General features: G+C 46.1%; 1 protein-coding gene across 1 annotated transcript in view; it reads right to left on the minus strand.

The window, feature by feature from the left end:
• The window catches only part of LOC149457489 (phospholipid-transporting ATPase IK-like), a 73,997-nt gene that overhangs the window by 35,452 nt on the left and 24,615 nt on the right, over positions 1–13,930 (minus strand). The window contains exon 2 of the mRNA XM_089683645.1: positions 5,404–5,525. The gene's annotated coding sequence lies outside the window, so the exon portion shown is untranslated. The remainder of the gene's footprint in view (positions 1–5,403; positions 5,526–13,930) is intronic.

Consider the following 13,930-nt stretch of genomic DNA (forward strand, 5'->3'; position numbering starts at 1 on the left):
ATGTATAGCCAACTGCCCACTCAATTTTCATTAAAACATAACAAGCAGTAAAACCACATGCTTTGGGTATACGTGCATGGGTTTAAGGTGTAGCAAGATGGCGTCTGACGGAAATACATGGGGGTCCCCATGGAATTCCCTTAATTTGCGTGGATTTCCTGCCACTTCCTGTTTGGCTATGGGACAGGAAGCGAAGGGGGAATCTCCACAATGGGACACAGATGGCAAAAAAACATCTGGCAGGGGAAATACTTCTCCCTATTTGTTTTCAGTTTTGCCTATGGGTCTACTTTAACCACTTCCCATCCAGCCCATGTCAATAAACGTCCGGATGGGAGAGCTACCAATGCGGGTGGACATTTCTTAACATCCCCGAACATCCATTGACTGTGTGCGCTCCCTGGGAGCGCGCGGCACCGCGATGGTGCCTGCTGTGTCTGGAGACCTAAGATAGCTGTACAGGACCTCTGTGTAATGTTCTGATTCATGTGATCAGTGATTAGCCAGTCAATGATCACATGAACAGTAGTAAACAAGATGTCACTTCCAGACATCATTGCTTACTTCTTGTGAAATCTGTGAATGATCACAGACATCACATAGTACAAGGCTATTCACAACAGCCTTGTACCATGTGACAAGCTGTGACCAATCACAGCTCACACAGTATTTCTCAATGGCTGCAGGAATGCAGTCAGAGAGAAGGAGAAATGATTGCTTTATAGGTGTAAAAGCAATCAGTGTAAAAAAAGAAAAAAAAATCTTCATCACCCATCACAAGTAGTACAGTCACTATGGTGACACTGTACTGCTAGGGTGACAGTATGTTTAAATAAAAACACAATAATATAAAATAATAAAAATGTAAAAAAGTTTTGGTTATAAACTAATTTGGGTAATTTTTTTTACTAAAAAGATAGCGGAATACATTTTGGCCAAGATTTATAAAGAAAGATTATTTATTTGCAAAATTTTATAAGAAAACACTTTTTTTCCAAAATGTTTTGACTTTCATTTTTATAGCAAAAAAATTAAAATCCCAGTGGTGAATAAATACCACCAGAATAAAGTTGTATCTGTCTCAAAAATGCTAACAATTCATATAGGTACAGTGCTACATGACTGCGCAATTGTCATTCAAAGTGTGACAGGGCTGAAAGGTGAAAATGGGCCTGGACTGGAAGGGGGTGAAAGTGTCCGGACTTGAAGTGGTTAACTTTCAACATAAAGAAGAGGGGGCACCCTCGAAATGTGGCCTTTGTAACATCTTTCCAATCCGTCTGGAGCAAGGGCGGACTGACGACTCATGGGGCCCCCGGGCAATAGGGGGATCATGGGGCCCCTGTGTCCTTGCCCAAACTCAAAAAAGCCTAAGAAAAAAGGTACCAGGGGCATCTCATGGAGCCCCCTACTGAACCCGGACCCTCGGGCAGTGCCCGCGTTTCCAAATGGTCAGTCCGCCCCTGATCTGGAGACATACACAGTGATTCTAGTCATCTTCTTTGAGAATATTTGTGATGAGCCGTTCTTTTATGTCTTTATGTCTGTTTGTGAGTACAGTTACCTATTGTAAAGATTAAAGCTTCTAAATAAATGGTGTTTTGGGCACAAGCCCCCCATATCCACAGCCCGGGGTTGCAGGGAACCCATCAACACAAGGACAAAGGGCTTTGCCAGGGGGGTCCCTGTTGAGGTTTAGATTGGAAATGTTACTCATGTTCACCAAACCTGTCTTGAACTAAACGCAAATATGCATGCCCCATACCCCTGATGATACTGATTGGTGTCGAAACATGTTGGGTGGGGCCTAGCCAGTGACATCACATACATTCCGAGATCGGTGTCTCAGTATTTGTTCTGATATATACTCTTGTTTTCCTCTGATCTTGTAAGTATACTTTATTTTATTAACAGCGAGTTTTATTGTGTCTCCTCTGGCTTTTCTTTGGAGGGACACTGCAAAACTGTGGTTGGAAAGGATTATATCCCCGTACCTGTGATAACATGGCTGTAAGGCGTTGGATTGCTGACGATAGCTTGGCTAGTGTGGTTTGAAAATACACACACGTGCATATTGATCTCTTTCCCATTAAAATCAATTAAATTGGTAAGCAATGGAATATCTCTGGTTGAGGAATTAAGGTGAATCAGCAATGCTGTAAAACTAGATATACATGTATTAAGCACTTTCTTTTTGAAGCACTTTTAATAGACTATATTTTTTTACTAAGGCACATTTATTGGACTTTATATAAGTAATAAAGCGCTTGATTATGTTTTGCTGTGTTATAGAAAATTGAATATTCATTGCAGATGTATTTATTAATTATTAGTTTGAGGAGCGCACCATATTTAAGGTACACTATATTGCCAAATGTATTGGTCCAGCCCTCCAAATAATTGGATTCAGTTGTTCCAATCATGTCCATGGCCACAGGTGTATAAAATCAAGCACCTAGGCATGCATAATTAGAATATAGACAGCGCCACTAGAAAATCAACCAACCAATGTGCAAATTTATATACAAATTAGAAACAGCAGCTAACCCGACCCTTAACAAGAAGTGCATATAAACCTTCTTAATCACTTCATGTTCGGACACTTTTACCCCCTTCCTTTCCAGGCCAATTTTCCGCTTTCAGCGCTATCACACTTTGAATGACAATTGCGTGGTCATGAAACACTGTACCCATATGAATTTTTTAGCATTTTTTTGAGACAGATAAAGTTTATTTTGGTGGTATTTATTCACCACTGAGATTTTTATTTTTTTGCTATAAAAATGGAAAAGTTAAAGTGTTTTTCTTATAACATTTTGTAAATAAATTATATTTCATCATACATCTTGGCCAAAATTTAATCAGTAATCATTTTAGTTAAAAAAAAACAAAAACAAAAAACCCAAATTAGTTTATAACCAAAAATTATAATTTTTGAAAAAAAAATTGTACTTTTTTTTTAATATATATTATTTGTTTTTTGTTTGTTTTTTGGGGGGGGGGTCATACTAGCAGTACAGTGTCACCATGGTGACACTGTACTACTTGTGGGGGGTGATGAAGATTTTTTTTTTTATTTCTTTTACACCGATAAAGGCTGTAAAAGCAATAATTTCTCCTTCTCTCTGGCTGCATTCTTGCAGCCATTGAGAAATACTGTGTGAGCTGTGATTGGTCACAGCTTGTCACATGGTACAAGGCTGTTGTGAATAGCCTTGTACCATGTGACCTCTGTGATCATTCACAGATTTCACATGTAGTAAGCAATGATGTCAGAAGTCCGGAGGACACAGTGGGCACCGGATCGTGGTGCTGCGCACTCCCAGGGAGCACGCACAAGCAGGGGGCGGGGAGGCCGTTTATAAACAGCCACCCGCCCCTGACCTGCCACCGTCCGGCCATTTATATACAACGGCCAGACGGGAGGTGGTTAATATACTCTCACAGTGCTGATACAACTCTAAATAAATCCTTAAACCAAAAATATATTTAAATCAATATAATCAAAATAAATAAAGCAAATTGTCCCCAGCAAAAAGTGTCCTTGTATGACTTATTCAATAAACTCAAACATGTGGGAATATATAAAATGTCCAACACCAAAAATATGTAAACATGCTTTTATCTTCAATATTCAAACTTCATGTGAAAAAACACAATTCACCGTGCACAAATCCAACCAGCACAATTGCTTCTGCTCAGGGAGCAACGATCTGCAGATGTACATCCAATTCTATCTCAGGCATGCAACAAGTGTATACCTGACTAATGCAGGCCATAGATGGGTCGAAAATCGGCCAATTTTTCGGCCGAAAATAAAATCGGCCGATTTTCGGATCGTTAGTGGGTTAATAGGTTGGCCGTTTTTCTGTATTTTGGCAGATTTATTTTATCGGTAAAGTTTTAAAAAAATCTACCGATTTTGCCGATTGGCTGATTTTCGCGGCAATTATGGGCAAATCGGCCGATCTTTTTACCGATAAAAAATCTGTGCATGAGCAGTGACCTGCAAGAGGAAGACAAAAAGAAGAAGAGGATGAAGAAGAAAAAGAAGAAGACGATGAAGATGAAGAGGATGAGGAGGAGGAGGAGGAAGAAGAAGAGGAAGAAGAATAATTCTAGTCTGGCAAAAAGTGTCCCTGCAGAGAGCTCCGCTATTTCTTTAACAGTTCTTTGACATTTATAGCGGCTGCAACAATGTATCTGTTTCCGAATAAAAACATCTGTATCCGAAATGGATACAAATAGATACAATGTTGCAGCCACTATAAATGTCAAAGAAATAGCGGAGCTCTCTGCAGAGACACTTTTTGCCAGCTGTAGACGGGATGAAAATCGACTGATTTTTTTTACCGTTCCTGGTAACGTCGGCTGATTGAACGACCGATTTTTCGTTTTTTCAAAGAAAAATCGGACTGTTTTCTCCCCATCTATGGCCTGCATAAGGCAGACTTTTCTGCAACTACAATATGTTGCTAAAAGTGTTGGGCCAGCCCTCCAAATCATGTGATTCAGGTGCTCCAATCACCTCCATGGCCACAGGTGTATAAAATCAAGCCCCTAGGCATGCAGACTGCTTCTACAAACATTTGTGAAAGAATGGGTCGCTCTGAGAAGCTCAGTGACTCCAAGCATGGTACCGTGATAGGTTGCCACCTGTGCAATAAGTCCATCCGTGACATTTCCTGGCTACTAAATATTTCACGGTCAACTGGTTGTGAGATTATAACAAAGTGGAAGCAACTGGGAACAACAGTAACTCAGCCACCAAGTGGTAGGTCACGTAACATGACAGAGCGGGGTCAGCGCATGCTGAAGCGCACAGTGTGCAGAAGTTGCCAACTGTCTGCAGAGTCAATAGCTAAAGACCTCCAAACTTCATGTGGTCTTCAGATTAGCCCAACAACAGTGAGTAGAGAGCTTCATGGAATGGGTTCCCATGGCCGAGCAGCTGTATCCAAGCCTTACATCACCAAATGCAATGCAAGGCGTCGGATGCTGTGGTGTAAAGCACACCGCCACTGGAATCTAGAGCAGTGGAGACGTGTTCTCTGGAGTGACCAATCATGCTTCTCTGTCTGGCAATCCAATGGACGTGTCTGGGTTTGGTGGTCGCCAGGAGAACAGTGCCAAGTGTACAGTTTGGTGGAGGGGGATTATGGTGGGGGGTTGGTCTTCAGGGGTTGGGGTTGGGCTTGGCCCCTTAGTTCCAGTGAAGGGAACTCTTAAGGTGTCAGCATACCAAGACATTTTGGTTTCATGCTCCCAATTTTGTGGGAACAGATTGGGTGTCACGGTGTGAGGTCAGGTTCAGAGACCAATTGCTACAGCAGTTGTAAGGCTTACCTGAAACCAGCAGGATTGGTACACCAGCGGGTCACCCTGGGAATGACGCAGGCTCACCTGAGGTGCGGGGTCTAAGTATCCACCGGTCTTCACCAGAGTTCCTAATGGTGGAGATGGATTTGGCTGCGTGTAAATACCAAGTCGCAGTCTCAGGATCACCCCACCAGGGGAAGGGCAAGCTGGAAACCAAGAACGGATCAAACAGGTTAGGGATAAGACAAAAGAGGAGTCAGTCACAAGCCAAAGGATCATAAACGATATAGACAGCAGCAGTAAGGATGAGCGGGATATTGGCTGGAAGGCACAATAATCTGGCAAGGAGGAAGTGCATGGACATGGCTTTTATAGGAAGTTCATGGGAGGAGCAAGGAGTTCAAGGTTCAAGAGAAAACAAGGCAGGATTATCCAATAGATCAGGCAGAGTATTGTCTAGCATCCCAGGTAGCTCAGTGAGAAGAGTTACTGCCTGACACAGTAGAAGTCTCAGGTTCAAGTCCAGGCCCTGACAATGGGGATGGCCCCTTCCTGTTCTAACATGACTGCGCACCAATGCACCTCAACACGGTAGAACACCTTTGGGATGAATTGGAGTGGAAACTGCGAGCCAGGCCTCCTCCCCTGACATCAGTGCCTGACCTCACAAATGCGCTTCTGGAAGAATGGTCAAACATTCCCATAGACATACTCCTAAACCTTGTGGACGGCCTCCCCAGAATAGTTGAAGCTGTTATAGCTACAAACAGTGTGCCAACTCCATATTGAACTCTACGGACTAAGACTGGGATGTCATTAAAGTTTGTGTGTGTAAAGGCAGGCCGACCAATACTTTTAGCAATATAGTGTATATTATGTAAGGTTGTATTATTTCACTAAGTGCAAATACACTATTTTTTTAATATTGTATCAGAAAATACCGGAATACAATTTGCATTCTTCTGCATGAAAGCTGCGCATAGGACCCTCTTGGACTTTCCAGCATGACAATGAACCTAAGCACGGTCACAGTTAGAAATCATGGGGCCCCGTACAGCCTACCTGACAGGGCCACTGTTGACTCCACCCTCGACCTCACCCCTGACCCCTCCCCAGAACCCATCTGGAAACAAAATGCAGCTTTGTCTTTGCAGTAGAAGGGGGGGCAGTTACAAATACAGGTGTAAATGAGGCCGAAGGCTACAGGGCATTTTTTTTTTCAGAAAATAGGTGCAGGAACTCTATCATGTCCCCAATGCATCACTGGCCATCAACATCATTCACAATACCCCCCAGCCAGTGTGCTACATACAGAATGCAGAACTCAGGAGTGCTATATGTACAGAGTGAAGGGTCAACATTGGGCTACGTACAGAGTGCGGGGTTCAGGAATAGGCTACGTACAGACTGCGGGGTTCAGGATTGGGCTACGTACAGAGTGCGGGGTTCAGGATTGGGCTACGTACAGAGTGCAGGGTTCAAGATTGGGCTACGTACAGAGTGTAGGGTTCAGGATTGGGCTACGTACAGAGTGCAGGGTTCAGGATTGGGATATGTACAGAGTGCAGGGCTCAGGAGTGCACTACGTACAGAGTGCAGGGCTCAGGAGTGTAGTATGTACAGAGGGCAGGGTCAAGATTGGGCTACGTACAGAGTGCGGGTTCAGGTCTGCACTACGTACAGAGTGCGGGGTTCAAGATTGGGCTACGTACAGAGTGCGGGGTTCAGGATTGGGCTACGTACAGAGTGTGGGGTTCAGGATTGGGCTATGTACAGAGGGCAGGGCTCATGAGTGCGCTATGTACAGAGTGCAGGGTTTAGGATTGGGCTACATACAGCAGAGTGCGGATCTCAGGATTGGGCTACATACAGAGTGTGGATCTAAGAATTGGGCTACATACAGAATGCGGATCTCAGGATTGGGCTACGTACAGAGTGTGGGGCTTGGGATTGGGCTACGTACAGAGTGCAGGGTTCGGTTATGTACAAAGTGCAGGGCTCGGGATTGGGCTACATACAGAGTGCGGGGTTTGGGATTGGGCTACGTACAGAGTGCAGGATTAAAGATTGTGTTATGTACAGAGTGCAGGTGTGCATATCTCACAGGCCAGTTTACAACTTCCCTCGCAACACAGAGCTCTTCTCCTACATTTCTGCCCCCTCCTCCCCAGTACAGAGCTCTTCTCTCCTTCCTGTCCAGTGCAGAGCGCCCCTCTCCTCCTCTTCCAGACGTTTCTTCTCCTCCCTGTCCAATACACAGCGCTCCCCCACAGAAGAGAATGTACTACAACTTACAGTAAGAAGTCAGGCTGCCGACATGGGCTTCTGTAGATGCTACAGCTTTGTGCATACCCCGCGACCTCCTCCGCCCTGCCACCTCCTCCTTCGCGCCCCCCCTTCAGTTGTATGTGCAGGAAGGGTTTAGTTTGCCGCTGGGAGTAGATCGCTGTCACTTATAAACCACAAAATCCGGGCTTCTGTGTTTTATAAGGGACAGCTGACAGAAGTGACAGTATTAAAATCAAACTTAAAGTTGCTGGCTGGCTGGGCCCCCCTGTCACAGTGAAGGGCCCGGGCCCCCTACAGGAGGCCCCGAGGTACCCCCTTATCAGCGGCCCTGAACCTAAGCACAAGGCCAAGTTGAGCCTCCAGTGGTTACAGCAGAAAAGGTGAACGTTTCGAAGTGGCCATCACAGTCTTCTGACCTTAATATAATCGAGCCACTCTGGGGAGATCTCAAACGTGCAGTTCATGCAAGGCGACCAAAGACTTTGCATGACCTGGAGACATTTTGTCAAGATGAATGGGCTGCTATACCACCTGCAAGAATTTGGGGCCTCATAGCCAACTGTTACAAAAGACTGCACGCTGTCATTGATGCTAAAGGGTTAAGAACTAAGGGTATGCAGACTTCTGAATAGGGGGCATTTCATGTGTTTACTTGTCATGGGTTTTTTTTTTTCGATTGTGGCATACTGGTATGACCTACAGTTGAATATGAATCTCATAAGAAATAAAAGAAATGTGTTTCGCCTGCTCATCATGATTTCTTTAAAAATGGTACATATTGTATATTACCAATTCTCCAAGGGTAAGGAAACATTTGAGCACAACTGTATATAAAATTATAAATACTGTACCTGTTCAATATGGGCCATAAATACTTGCTGATCTTGCTAGAAATCTTTTTGGCTAATAACTTTCTGTGCTTTTTCCTGTATCGCATTTTCATCAGTTACTTTGTTCCCTGTGTAGCTCACCTCCCAAAAAAGCCCCTGGTGATAACTGATTCCTTTCCCCAAGATTAGTGCTCACAGTCATGCACACAGCATTTTCTCCATTCCACTGGTTAAAACAGATCAGTCTAGGGGTGTCTTTTCATGCTTTATTGCAGAAATAAACTTGGGTGAGATGAGGGAAGCATGGGATACCCCAGAATTTGCTGAACTTACTTCTTTGAGGACCCTTCTCCTGACAATGATTTGCACAAAACGTCCCACACAACTCTCTACTGGCTGACAGGTGCCTGGCACTTTCTGTAAAGAACTGAGCACCAGACACAGTCACTAAGTCACAGCACTTAGATCATTTAATTGCAATGTCACAGGATCATTGACATATGATATCCACCTGGTACTCTTCAGTGAAGGAGATACGGACTCACACTACCACAGGACAGTTGGATACTCTTCCCCCAGCTTCCACCTTGTACTCTTCATTGAGGAAGACACGGACTCACACTACCACAGGACAGTTGGATACTCCTTCCCCAGCTTCCACCTTGTACTCTTCAATGAGGGAGACACGGACTCACACTACCACAGGACAGTTGGATACTCTTCCTCCAGCTTCCATCGGACACTCTTCAGTGAGGGAGACTTGGACTCACACTACCACAGGACAGTTGGATACTCTTCCCCCAGATTCCACCAGGTATTCTTCAGTGAGGGACACATGGACTCGCACTACCACAGGACAGTTGGATATTCTTCCCCCAGCTTCCACCGGGTACTTTTCAATGAGGGAGACACGGACTCACACTACCACAGGACAGTTGGATACTCTTCCCCCAGCTTCCACCGGGTACTCTTCAGTGAGGGAGACATGGTCTCACACTACCACAAGACAGTTGGATACTCTTCTCCCAGCTTCCACCGGGTACTCTTCAGTGAGGGAGACACGGACTCACACTACCACAGGACAGTTGGATATTCTTCCCCCAGCTTCCACCGGGTACTCTTCAGTGAGGGAGACATGGACTCACTACCACAGGACAGTTGGATACTCTTCCCCCGGGTACTCTTCAGTGAGGGAGACATGGACTTACACTAACACAGGACAGTTGGATACTCTTCCCCCAGTTTCCACCGGGTACTCTTCAGTGAGCTCTCCAGGCCCCGAACAAACTCCCAGACCAGACTTTGCAAATAGGCCCTGCCAGCTTATGCTCCAGCTGGGACCTTGATGACTCCTGAACAGCACCTCCAGCAGCCTTCCCTCTTGAGCAGAGTCCCCAGACAGGGATTTTCTCTTAGCAGGACTGGACCCAGAATCCACACACCATGCCCCAGGTCTCAGACTATTTTCAGTGAGGGAGACATGGACTCACACTACCACAAGACAGTTGGATATTCTTCCCCCAGCTTCCACCGGGTACTCTTCAGTGAGGGAGACACGGACTCACACTACCACAGGACAGTTGGATACTGTTCTCCCAGCTTCCACCGGGTACTCTTCAGTGAGGGAGACACGGACTCACACTACCACAGGACAGTTGGATATTCTTCCCCCAGCTTCCACCGGGTACTCTTCAATGAGGGAGACACGGACTCACACTACCACAGGACAGTTTGATACTCTTTCCCCAGCTTCCACTGGGTACTTTTTCAGTGAGGGAGACACGGACTCACTACCACAGGACAGTTGGATACTCTTCCCCCAGCTTCCACCGGGTACTCTTCAGTGAGGGAGACATGGACTCACACTACCACAAGACAATTGGATACTCTTCCACCAGCTTCCACCGGGCACTCTTCAGTGAGGGAGACACGGAATCACACTACCACAGGACAGTTGGATACTCTTCCCCCAGCTTCCACCTGGTACTCTTCAGTGAGGGAGACATGGACTCACACTACCACAGGACAGTTGGATACTCTTCCCCCAGTTTCCACCGGGTACTCTTCAGTGAGCTCTCCAGGCCTCGAAAAAACTCCCAAACCAGACTTTGCAAATAGGTCCTGCCAGCTTATGCTCCAGCTGGGACCTTGATGACTCCTGAACAGCACCTTCAGCAGCCTTCCCTCTTGAGCAGACAGGGATTTTCTCTTAGCAGGACTGGACCCAGAATCCACACACTGTGCCCCAGGTCTCAGACTATTTATGGGCTCTTCGGTCACCTACTGAACACACCTCCCCAGGGATTGGCTGGGGCACCATAAATATTCAACCTGCCATTCTATTCTTACTCCCACTATTACTCTAGATTCCTCTAATACAGGGGGAAGCAATCAGTTCAGCAGCCTGTGATATACCAAGCAGACTAAATCAACTCTTGTTCCCCTGACTACAGAAGAGCTAAACTACTTTTTCCTTACAACCTTCACTAACTAGGAGGGTGCTACACTAGCTATCTCTAAAGTATAGAATGCCCCCTCCTCATGTTATGGAGGTGTGAGAGAGGTGTTCTGCAGTCTGATCCTAGGGTGAAAATAATGCTCCTCCATAGATAGTATGGTTAGTGAGTGTTGTTACCCTAGGACAGGAATTGTATATCACTTTTTGTTCTCAGGCTTTGATATGCTTTAGACTGCTTTCACACTGATCCGTTTTTGGTGCGTTCTTCAGTTACATAGTTACATAGTTAGTCTGGCTGAAAAAAGACAAAAGTCCATCCAGTCCAACCATAAAAAAAAATTATAATCCTACACCCACAGTTGATCTAGAGCAGTGGTTCTCAACCTTCCTAATGCCGCGACCCTTTAATACAGTTCCTCATGTTGTGGTGACCCCCAACCATAAAATTATTTTCGTTGCTACTTCATAACTGTAATTTTGCAGTGGGAGGAGTAGTGCCACTTCATTGGTGTCAGTGGGAAGAATAGTGTCCCATCACTGATGTCAATGGGAGGAATAGTGCCCCATCATTGGTATCAGTGGTAGGAATAGTGCCCCATCATTGGTGTCAGTGGTAAGAATAGTGCCCCATCATAGGTGTCAGTGGGAGGAATAGTGCCCCATCATAGGTGTCAGTGGGAGGAATAGTGCCCCATCATTGGTGTCAGTGGGAGGAATAGTGCTCCATCATTGGTGTCAGTGGGAGGAATAGTGCCCCATCATTGGTGTCAGTGGGAGGAATAGTACCCCATCATTGGTGTCAGTGGGAGGAATAGTGCCCCATCATTGGTGTCAGTGGGAGGAATAGTGCCCCATCATTACTGTCAGTGGGAGGAATAGTGCCTCATCATAGGTATCAGTGGGGGGAATAGTGCCCCATCATTGGTGTCAGTGGGAGGAATAGTGCCCCATCATTGGTGTCAGTGGGAGGAATAGTGCCCCATCATTGGTGTCAGTGGGAGGAATAGTGCCCCATCATTGGTGTCAGTGGGAGGAATAGTGCCCCATCATTGGTGTCAGTGGGAGGAATACTGCCCCATCATTGGTGTCAGTGGGAGGAATAGTGTCCCATCATTGGTATCAGGGGGAGGAATAGAGCCCCAACATTGGTGTCAGTGGGAGGAATAGTGCCCCATCATTGGTATCAGTGGGAGGAATAGTGCCCCATCATTGGTGTCAGTGGGAGGAATAGTGCCCCATCGTTGGTGTCAGTGGGAGGAAAAGCGCCCCATCGTTGGTGTCAGTGGGAGGAATAGCGCCCCATCCTTGGTGTCAGTGGGAGGAATAGCGCCCCATCGTTGGTGTCAGTGGGGGAGGAATAGTGCTCCATCGTTGGTGTCAGTGGGGGAGGAATAGTGCCCCATCGTTGGTGTCAGTGGGGGGAGGAATAGTGCCCCATCGTTGGTGTCAGTGGGGGGAGGAATAGTGCCCCATCGTTGGTGTCAGTGGGGGGAGGAATAGTGCCCCATCATTGGTATCAGTGGGGGGAGGAATAGTGCCCCATCGTTGGTGTCATTTGGGGGAGGAATCGTGCCTCATCGTTAGTGTCAGTGGGGGGAGGAATAGTGCCCCATCGTTGGTGTCAGTGGGAGGAATAGTGCCCCATCATTGGTATTAGTGACACCAATGATTGGGCACTATTTCTCCCACTGACACCAATGATACTTACCTTGCTGACCCCTGCTCCAGCCTGGGCTCGCTCGCTCCCTCCCTCTCCCATGGTACAGACACTTACCGGTCAGCTGTCTTCCTTCTCCGGCCGCTCTCCTCCTCTTCACTTGCTCGATCTTCGCGGTGCCACTCGGCTCCTCCTCTCCAAGCTCCACCTCCTCGCCGGTGATTGGCCGCCTGTGTGCCTCTCCTGAGCTACAGTTTCGGCGGCCAATCACTGGCGATGATTGATCCCGGGGGTGTGTCCAGATGACAGGGGCGGCATGTCATCCTGCCTACACCTGGAGACGGAGAGAGGAGCGGTGTCTCGGTTCCTAAGACCATCGGAAATATGTGTTTTCCGATGGGCTTAGGCGACCCCTGTGAAAGGGTCGTTCGACCCCCAAAGGGGTCGCGACCCCCAGGTTGAGAACCGCTGATCTAGAGGAATGTAAATAACCCAGCAAAGCATGATCCAATTTTCTCCTGCAGGGGGAAAAATCCCTTCCTGATCCCCCGAGAGGTTATAGGATATTCCTTGGATCAACTTTACCTATAAATGTTAGTATCCAGTTATATTCTGTGTATCCAAGAAAGAATCCAGGACTTTTTTAAAGCAATCCACTGAGCTGGCCAGAACCAACTCTTGAGGGAGTCTATAACACATTTTCACAGCTCTTACAGTGAAGAAACCTTTCTGTGTTTGGAGATTAAATTACTTTCCTCCAGACGTAAAGAGTGCCTCCTTGTCCTCTGTGTTGACCTTAGGGTGAATAGCTCTACATCGAGTTCACTATATGAACCACTGATGTATTTATACATGTTGATCATATCCCCCCTTAATCTCCTCTTCTCAAAAGAGAATAAATTCAGTTCCTCTAATCTTTCCTCATAGCTGAACTCCTCCATGCCTTTTATCAGTTTGGTTGCCCTTCTCTGTACTTTCTCCAGTTCCCCAATGTTCTTTTTGAATTGGTGCCCAAAATTGAACTGCATATTCCAGCTGAAAAAGATGCGGAAGAAAACTGCATTCCTTTAAATCCTATGGCACTCTTCCCACCACAGGTCCGTTGAGCTTCAGTTGCTCTGAAAAATATCCTGTTTGCTGCATTTTTGTTTTTATCGAGTAAAAAAATGCTCCAAAATCCCCCCCCCCCATTAAAATGAATGGAAAGCGCATCAAAAATGCAACTGACTTGTGAAAAGTCTTTTGTCCAGTGGGGGAAAATGCAACGCAAATGCATCAAAAATGCAAGACACTGCAGCAAAAACACAACAAAATCTCATATGCAGTTTTTATTTCAACAGAGCAGTATGAAAGTAGCCTTAAAATGTTACTAAACCC

The sequence above is a fragment of the Staurois parvus genome, unplaced genomic scaffold (assembly GCF_062004578.1).
Source record: "Staurois parvus isolate SC_StPar_1 unplaced genomic scaffold, SC_StPar_1.0 ptg000320l, whole genome shotgun sequence".
Classification (NCBI taxonomy): domain Eukaryota; kingdom Metazoa; phylum Chordata; class Amphibia; order Anura; family Ranidae; genus Staurois; species Staurois parvus.